We start from the raw sequence: 8,113 nt of genomic DNA, 5'->3' as shown, positions 1-8,113 counted from the left end.
AATCATGATGTCAAAGTCTCTATACAATGCATGATAGGATATGCTACTGTTATGTAGGAATTTGGGGCTTACAACTTAGCCACCAAGCTTAGCTCCCTAAGTATGAAGGGTATGTATTGCTTCTAGCTAGTGTAAAATATTCATTTTAGTATTTTATTTTGCACTTAGAGTGCTTTGTAAATCTTTTTTCTTCCTAGATATCATTTAAAATTATTTTATTTGATTTATTTGTGTCATAGAAAGAGTATTTAATCTAGAAAATCTACATCAAAATGAAATCAAGCTTTCTTAATTCAAGCATGTAAACTCTATGTATCATACCTATTTCAATATTCTATTTATGTAATCAAAATTCAAATAAATTATAAATGTACATGTATGCCAAAACTCTATCATACAATAAAACTGTACACCCAAAATATTAAAACCCACAACTTAATTGGGTTCTACTTAGTCAATTCCTTCACAAGAAATAATTTTTAGCATAATAGGGCATGAGTAGAACTCAGCAAAATAAAAATTTTAAAGATAGAAATTAAATAACATAAAAGCTTACTTATATCCTTTATTTAGCTCATGTGTTACATGTAAGTTTTGGATAAAATAGATCACATTTGAATACTTCATAAGCAGAATATCTAATAACTCCAAAGAAATATTAGAGTTCAATTATAACTTAAATTTAATTAACATTAATAAACTATGAATGAACTTCTTGTGTTGTTCACATACATCAATTACCATGCTTCCTTTCAACTTTAGAATGGATCATACATATGAAATTGGTTCATTTGGCTACCTTAAGATCAAAAGGTATATTCTAAGGATCCTTTGGCCTCCCAATGGGCGACCTTTTTTTTCATATTTGTATAAATCAATAAAAACATTATACTAGAAGGATTCATTAAACTTATGATAGATCACCTTTGTCACATGGTTTGTACTATTCATAACCTTACCATTCTATCAACATAGACAATTTTTCTAAAGCTCGTTTTACATCATTTCATTATTTGAACATTTTGATGTATACATCATATCTTTATTTCGTAGCATTCTATGCCTATACATGCATCTTTCAATTTAAACATACATTCTAATTTTCATAAAATGAGATATGTGACAATCTTATATCTTAAACAAAGTAGTTTGTGACATTAATTTGTAGTAATTATTTTCCCTAAAATTTTATTTGCATATCTTACCTAACTAGGGGTGTCAATGATCCTTCCTCGTGTTCATTTCTTTGTTATTAATGCCTTGACATTTCCTTCATGCATACATTACCTAAATAGAAGATTTAGCACATTAAACTTTATTTATAATTTTAGACACAATTAAACTTAAATTTCTTTTCAAAATAATATTTTTGCCTCAAAAGAATCATTCCTCGTCTAATTATAAAGCTCTTTTCAAGTGTAAATTGTGTTTAAATTCAATAAAAATATGCTATTTTAGTTGTGTTTTTACTAGAAATGTATAGGAAAAGGAAAAAATTATAAGTTCTGAATAGTGCCGCAATGTCAGCATAATAAGTGCCACAGCGCATGCATTCACAGCACCCCAGCACCAGATTCAGACATTATAGCACCAATTTCTCTTATTTTTTAGCATTAAAGCATCACTAAGGTCAGCTCCGCTATGCCAAAAATTCAACACCATAGTATAGGAGCCTCAGGAACATGAGCAACAGAGTGCCAAGCCTTGCAATGCCTTAGTGTCGAAATTCACACTCAAGCGTCATAGTGCTCAAATTTGGAAGGACACAACGGAGCAATTTCTGAGACGAGGAGCCAAGCTGACTTTAGCCAAAAGATGTGTCGTTTTAATCATTAATCATTCCAGGTCCATCAACAATATAATGGATACAACATTAGAGTGCATTATAGCACCAAGATGCTAGTTCATTTTATATTGTTGTGGCACCATCTTATTGATCACCACGGTGCCTGAGCCCATCCCTATACTTGTTATAAATAATCCTTTTGTTCTATTGTTTAAAGAGTTATATCACTTAAGTAAAATTTTATAATTTTATGTGTGTTCTTTCGTACCCCTTAGAGTAAAGTCTAAGAAAAGCTAGGGAAGTGCAAGATACTTTTATTATGGAGATCTTAGCCTATTTGTGTAAGTAATTATATGATCGGAGGAAGGAGTGTGGAAAATATCATGTTATTCTTCAAAGTGATAATTTTTTTATTACTTCTCTTCTATCTTTTCTTTCAATGAATGAAATGAAAATATGTTTTCTTGTCATATCTTCCATGTTTGGCTAGTTCTTTAGTTTTAAACTAATGATGAGTATAGCAAGTATTAATATAGACTATTATTCATTTAATGATAATTTGATATTTTTATTTCTCTCGTTCTTCATCTAATTCATATAATGGACATGTGTATAGTAAATATCTAGTATGATGTATAGCTTCAATAAAGGAATGTTGGAATAAGCATGAGTATTAAAATAGAATATTGGCATGCTTAGACATAAGATGTTTGAATAATCTAGACTCTATAAAGATAAAAAATGGTAGGAATGTTATAAACCTTTCTTTCCACTCCTAAAAACTTGATAGAGATCTATGGATGCATATGCTCTGATTCACATCTAAAAATTAAGAGTCTTATTAAGAAAATTATATTATTTACATTCATTAGTCCAAATACTTTATTTTTTTAAGTATCAAAATTTCTTTACAAAATTTTCTTTTAGTGATGATAACTCCAACACATTATTTTTACTTTTAATATGATAAGTTGTACATTTGGAGTAAGTAGTATTAGTTTAATTACAATTAAGTAGAATACTTTTTTGTGGGCTCTACACTCTACTATATCACTTTATTACTTAATTCAACACACATACTTACATATTTAGTCATCTTTTTAATTCTATATAAAAAAAATTCTAAGTATATATCAGCTCAGCAAGTCTCATCTTAATCCATATTGCTAGCCGCCCATCAAGTTTTTGACATTGACAGGGAAGTAACATGAATTTTGTAATTTTATTATATTATTGAAATAAGTGTATATTTATACCTACTTGTATCTTATATCTTTATTCTATTTGATAAAAACTTTGAAAAATTTAAAAGAGTATTTTATTGATTGATTAACTTGTGATTTTTATTTTTATTTCATCATTGTTACATGCTTGGTTGATCTACTAAGGAGCTCTTGTTGTTTGATCCAACCTCTTAAAAAAAAAAGAAAGAAAGATATGTATGAACTAGTGCAAGATTAGGACAATTATAAACCTCTTAGAGAGTATGTTAACCCTGCAGTAGAAGGAATCCATCAAAGTATCAATAGACTTATTATCCAGGCTAATAACTTTAAACTAAAACCTGTCATAATTTAAATAGTTCAAAAATTCTAGTTTGGGGGAACTCCTGCTAAGGATACTAACTAATAGTTTATGAATTTTTTGGAAATTTTTGCAACATTTAATTATATGATGTCAGTGATGATGCTATTAGACTTAAATTATTCTCATTTTCTCTAAGGAATAAAGCTGATATGTTGTTGATTTTTTTTGTCCCCAATCTCTATGATCACTAGGAAAGAATTGGCTCACAAATTTCTAGCTAAGTATTTCCACATTTAAATACATTCAAACTTAGAAATGATATCATATCTGTTACCCAGTTTGAGTGAGAATCAATTTATGAAAGTTATGAGAGATTCAAAGATATGCTTAGGAAATGCCCTCACCATACTTTATATGATTGGTTGGTTATTTAGATTTTTTATCATGGATTGGTATGATTCCTTAGGTCAATCATAAATGTTGCAGCTGGAGGATCTTTAATGTCTAAGGCATATGAGAAAGTATATGAATTAATACAGAAAATGACTATAAATAATTCTAGTGGCCTATTGATAAGGTGTATCCTATGATAGTAGTTAGAGTTTATGAATCAAATTTTTTAATCAATTCTTACTGCTCAGGTTGTTTTAATTTCAAATAAATTGGATATTGTTGTAGTTAACTTAAGATCATCCAAGCAATTGGATGAAAATGGTGCTCTAGGGATTAAAAATATAAATTGAATTGGAAGACAAAATAACCCCTATTCTAATACATAAAATCTAGGTTGGAGGAATCACCCTAATTTTAGTTGGTCAAATAATTTTAGTAGCAATAATCAATTGAATACAAGTCAATATAATTAAGGAGTAAATTGAAATAATCCTCAACAACCTGTAGTGAATCTTAGGCCTTCATATCCCACAGGATTTAATCAAAATAATCAGTTTGAAAATAGGAAGACACATTTCGAAGAGATAGTAGTGGTTCAGTTAGGAACTCAATTGCAAAGTCAAGCTACTTTAACCAAAATTTTGGAAACTTAATTAGGACACCTTTCAATCTCTTTTAGTAGTATGCACCTTGGTTTATTTCTCAGTAATAGTGAAGTTAACCTTAAAGAGAAAGAGAAGGATTATGGTGGAAATCATTTGAGGAGTGGTAGTGATACTCCCATGCTAAAATGATATATTTAGGTCAGTTTAGATGAAAACTATAATTTAGTGTTATATTCAGAGGTAACCTAATTCTATTTCATGTTTTTATTTAATTTTATTTTGTTATGTTTCATGATTTTTTTTGTTATTTTTGATATGTGAATGTGATAAAATATTAGTAATCCTTATTAATTCTTAATTTTTACTAAGTTATAATATAAGTCCTGAGAAAAAAATGATTGTGCTAATGATTGAACTAGCTCCACATCACTATATTTTGAGCGTTGTCACGTCTACTTGTTAAGCGCTATGACATTCAAAACTAGCATCATAACAATGAGCACTCAAAAAAATTGCTTGATAATACTTCCACAATATTTTATTCTTGAACACTGCTATGCTTTTAAACCTTCTCGAGCACCTTGGTGCTACATCTTTAAGTGTTGCGGCGTTAGGTATGCAATTTTATAGTTCTATAGTAGTGCAATTAATTAATTGTATTATCATAACTTTTTTATTATAACACTTTGGTGAGCTTCATAGTGTTATTACAAGAGCCACAATGTTATCAAATTAATTAATTGTATTATCATAACTTTTTTATTATAACACTTTGGTGAGCTTCATAGTGTTATTACAAGCGCCACAATGTTAAGTAAAAATCATTATTAGTTCAGTTAAACTTCATGGAGGCAATCTTTGGTAATGCCGTAGTGCTCATACGTATTAAATGCCATAGTAGTTGCCAAGTAAAAAAAGCCGACTTTTTGATTTCCCATATGAGCACTACAACACTACTTGTCCTACACCATAGTAGTGTGTCATTTAGATTGCTTGTCATTCTATCTTTTCATACGCCATAATGCTCAATTTGTTTATAAATAGGAACCCACAATTTTAGTTATTTCACTTCATTTTCACTCTTTTTTATATCCTTAAACTCTACATTTTTAAACTTTACTTATGTGCAATGGCCCCTAAGATGTTGGGTGAGAAGAGATATTCCTTCTCTTAGGAAAAGAGCAAATTTATATCTGTCAAAGCTGAGTAAAGATGTATTGAATTGTGGTGAAAAAGCAGTTAATTCTAGAGAGAGGTTTTTCAGAACAAGTGTTGCACCATCCACAAATGAGCAAGTAAAAGTTAAAAAAAAAATCATAAATCTTTTCAGAAAGGTTGAAGGAGAAAAGGGCAAATTAGTGGATATACTTCCCTCTTTCTTATGGACACTAAGAACAAATCACTCAATAATGGGCTAGACATCATTTTCTCTCTCCATTGATGATAAGAAATTACTCCTAATGGAACTTGAATTGCATATTCTGCAACTAGTTGAAGTTTCTAATATCAATGAAGGAAAGTTTAATGAGTTGAAAGAGACCAATACGATCTGGAGATAGAAATCAATCTCATTGAGAAACTTCAAGAATAGGGCACACTCATGCATGAAGATGTTAAAAAGAAAAATTGTCAAATATTACAACACTCATGTAAACAGAGAAATTCTTCCATCTAGATGACTTAGTTCTTACCAAAGTAGATTCCTCCACTCATTATTCAATACTAGGAAAACATAGGTAGATTTGGGAAACATCCTCAAAAGGCAGGCTAAAGGCACATATGCTACAAAATCATTTAGGAAGGGAGCTGCCTAAAATATGGAATGGATAACTTGAAGAATTCCTACCCATGAGGGAGGTTATTGTATTTGTATATATGTGAAATTATTTAAATAAAAATAAGCTTTTTCTTCTTTTTATGTTATATACATATATTTCTATTAGAATCTTTGGATGGATGAGTTACTAAATGATAAACTCAATAATTATACATGTACTTAGAATAAAATGAATGCTTACGAAACTCACCCTCCTTTTAAATGAAGACACTCAGGAAACTTGCATGCTTCTTGAAGCCTTAGTAATAAACTTGCACATCCAAACACTATTGGAAAAATAAGGATTTTTGGCAAATTTATGAGTAGATTGAATTTTAAACCGTAAAACTGGTAGAATTTTTGTTGGAAAACATATAGGCAGTTCCATCTATAATTTATTGAACAAGTGGAATTTCTCGTGAATTTTTAATCAAAAATTTGGACTTAATTCCTATAAACATTCTACAATAGAATAATCTATTTCATCCTTATGTCTCCTCCCCTTTTACATGAAATAGACCCAAAACCTCCATTTTTGACTCTCAACCCCGTCCAACCTCCCTTCATATTTTGATATTTATCTAACAATTTTCTTCATTTCTTGGAAGATCTAAAGGTAAATCTGCATCTCTTTTAATATTTCAATCAATTTAAGATTTCACCCATTTGATTTTATTTAAAAATGATTTTAGCTTTATGCTTTTTTAAAAAAAATTCTTTAAATTTGATTTTTTTTTTCATATAATGTACTTCCTATAAGATTACACTATTGATTCCTATGTTATGGGATTAAATATAACTGATTGAAAGTTTTTATTGACATAAAATTAACTTACATAATTAAAAATGGTCAAATTAGTCTAAATGGTACTCACTAATGAAATTTGTTACTTAAAAATATTTCATGCATAAGAAAATAAAATGTGGGGAGAATCTACTCAAGATCACCAAAAATCCTACAAATAGGGTCAGTTGCCACCTTACATGACAAAAACCCTAAATCCAATAAGTACTTCTAGAGGATTCGTTTGCCCTTAATGAAGGACTCCCTTATAAGAGACTATGAATCACGATTATCTCAACCTATAAGGCTACAATGTGCTTTCCAGAGGTGGGCATCCACTTCATGATAGTGTCCTTTTGAGAACTCTCTATTCCTTCGCCTGCAACCCCTTGCTAGTTTAGGACCTTCTCCATGACACTGACTCTCTTCGCTCAGGCTTCGAGCATGGTCAAACCTTAATATAGGATCTATTGCTAGATGGACCTAGTAATATGGGTGTCAAAATGGGTTGATGAGTTAGGTACAGGTTCGACCCAAATCCAATTAACTCAAACCAGATCATTTTTTTAAATGAGTAAAAAATATACTAACCTTAAACCCGACCCAATAGTAACTTGAAAGACCCGAACTTGAACCATTAACCAATTTTGGTTAAATTTTTTTATAACTTATTTACTATAAAATTTCTGTTGATGAGTCAATTTATTTTTGATACTCCTACCTAGCAAGAGTGAGAACAACAATATTCCAAGCGCCATCATTTTTTTGGTGGTTGGGGTCTCACGCATAGTGGGCTACACCTCCCATTCCTTGCTAGCTATTCTTAATGTAGACTCAATATAATAAGCGCTGATGCGGTCATCGGATACTCTTGGTGAACCGGCGGACCACTTGACACACTACTTCTGCCACTTCCTCTGCAAACACTACATTTCTGCTTCTTTTAGTACCGCTGCACTTTATTAGCTGTTTTGCTTTACTTATTATCAGCTCCATTTTACTTAGTTAATTTTAATTTAAGTTTGCTAAACCAGATATATACTGGTTTACTGTTTAGAGGAGGCAGATAGAAAATATATACAAAAACTCTCTTGGAGCACTGTTCCATTGGTTTGTTCTTGAGTTTCAGGTTTCCTCCTTCTTGCTGCTGCACCATTAATTTGGTATCAGAGCTAGGCTGTTCGCGGTAATGGCAGAAGGCA

General features: G+C 30.5%; 1 non-coding gene across 1 annotated transcript; it reads right to left on the bottom strand.

Moving 5' to 3' along the window:
- Positions 1-3,618: 3,618 nt before the first annotated feature.
- Positions 3,619-3,725, bottom strand: LOC114580868. Its single transcript, XR_003702482.1, has one exon. It is a non-coding gene; the product is annotated as a small nucleolar RNA R71 (small nucleolar RNA).
- Between the last annotated feature and the right edge of the window lie 4,388 nt (positions 3,726-8,113).

This window comes from Dendrobium catenatum, unplaced genomic scaffold (assembly GCF_001605985.2).
Source record: "Dendrobium catenatum unplaced genomic scaffold, ASM160598v2 fragScaff_scaffold_1355, whole genome shotgun sequence".
NCBI classification, from domain to species: Eukaryota; Viridiplantae; Streptophyta; class Magnoliopsida; order Asparagales; family Orchidaceae; genus Dendrobium; species Dendrobium catenatum.
This window is presented reverse-complemented; position numbering and strand designations above follow the sequence as displayed.